This window comes from Octopus bimaculoides, chromosome 15 (assembly GCF_001194135.2).
Source record: "Octopus bimaculoides isolate UCB-OBI-ISO-001 chromosome 15, ASM119413v2, whole genome shotgun sequence".
Taxonomy (NCBI): domain Eukaryota; kingdom Metazoa; phylum Mollusca; class Cephalopoda; order Octopoda; family Octopodidae; genus Octopus; species Octopus bimaculoides.
Window position 1 is genome coordinate 38,196,553 of NC_068995.1, and position 1,899 is coordinate 38,198,451.

General features: G+C 36.1%; 1 long non-coding RNA gene across 2 annotated transcripts in view; it reads right to left on the reverse strand.

Moving 5' to 3' along the window:
• Positions 1 to 659: 659 nt before the first annotated feature.
• LOC128249509 (uncharacterized) overlaps positions 660 to 1,899 on the reverse strand; it is a 23,533-nt gene continuing 22,293 nt past the window's right edge. For both annotated transcript variants that reach the window (XR_008265626.1, XR_008265625.1), the window contains exon 4: positions 660 to 748. This is a non-coding gene — a long non-coding RNA (uncharacterized LOC128249509). The remainder of the gene's footprint in view (positions 749 to 1,899) is intronic.

Genomic DNA, 1,899 nt, shown 5'->3' on the forward strand with positions numbered 1-1,899 from the left:
TATATATATATATATATATATATATATATATATTATACATACGCGAAGTACTTTCAGTTTCCATCTACCAAGTCCTCTCACAAGATGTTGATCGGCCCGTGGATATAGATAGAAGATACCTACTGAAGGTGCCACACAGTATCACTGAACTCGGAACCATGTGGTTGAGAACCAAGCTTCTTATGTCACAGCCATACCTGCACCCTTATGGCCACAACTGCGCCTCTATGAAGAAATCAAATATGGGAGTAGTGCATTGTCTAAAGTTGTGAAGATTAAAGAAAAGGAAGGGAGAAGGGATTTAGGTTTGATTGAAGCTGACTGAGGGGAAGATCGTTATGAATATGAACTTGGGTTCATTTACAATATGAACGGTAAAAAAAAAACAAAACAAAAAAACGAATATATTTTCGCACCCAAAAGTACACATTTAAACAGAATCAAAGAGCAGAAAAGACATTTAGAAGTGGAACTGACAAGAATGAGAAGAAAAGGCAGAGAATATTTCAAATATTTAGGAGTGGAAGTAAGGTGGTGGAGAGAATAGTGAAAGGCGGGATAAAGAGAGAGAGATGGCGGATAAAGTTACAAGTCATTAAGAGAACATAGTATTTCGAGATAAAATGGTAGTTTACTACTTAACAGTAAAACTATACATACGCTTATCCGCTCGCACGCGCGTATTTTCTTTGTCCGCCTCTGGTGTCCTATAGATTTCTTCGCAGGTCCACGTGCCTGCATAATATGGCTAAGAAATAAATACATACAGAAGTTTCAAGTGGTGGTAGAAGAATAGTTAGGAAACAACTGGAGAGGGCGCTATTATTTCTACCTTATTAATGAGTTACATAATTTGTGTTTACAAATAAGAATTAGATCAATTCATTCATTCAGACAATCGTTGTATTGTATAATAGATAATACTTCTGCAATGCAGAGATCACATTTATTATACAGCTTGTCATGGAAACTGATGGACAGTTTTGAATTGTATAAGACTGAGTTTTGTTTTATGAATGAGCCTAGATAAAGAAGTGCTGTTAGTTCTCGTTTGAGATTTAAAGCTTAAATAGTAGCACCAACACTGACAATGAAGGTGGTGCTGCACAAGCCGATATCTACTTCTATGGAATCTTCCGTTGGTACCGTACATTTATATACAACATTTCTGTGAGGCGTCTGTTATCTATGAGACAGGAGGTGGGGCATCTACAGTGTCATAGGATTTTGCAAGATGCTAAAATGGAGTTTGCGTATTATGGTTATGTGCAGTTAACCTGGTGTTATACGCATTATCCGCAGCAGCATTAGCATTGGTACATTCTAGGGTGGTGATGGAGTCGTCCAGGAGATGTATCTTATAGTTCACGTGTCTAGTGATACTATAGCTATCATTATTTATTTAGATGGTGGATATAGCCTCATCAGTTAGTTGGTTAAGAATATTGGGTAGAGTATTAAGATTAGGAGTAATAGTGCGAGGGTCGGTGTTAGTAAGGAGTTTTAAAGATGTTCTAGGGTTATGAACGGGGAACTAGGGAAAAAGGTGCGTTGCATTAATACTACGGGTTATCGACAACTGTATACAACAGAAAATGTTTAACTGGATATTCATGTGCATCCATTAGTGTAGGTCGAATTTTTTAGAAAAGAAATTAAGATACAATAAACTAGAATGAGCAGGATTCAATCCAATACAATATAACAGTTCCTGTGATTAGCGTCAGCTTTTATTTGCTGAATGTTATACATTGTAATATAAATATGATTTGCCCAAATCTGTATATCAGCATATTATGGGTCTGTTATTTCCATAATACTGCGGTAACTTTCCTGTCACCAATGAGTATGCATTAAGTATGATTTATAGATGGCTATACATATCTTAATATTTATGTT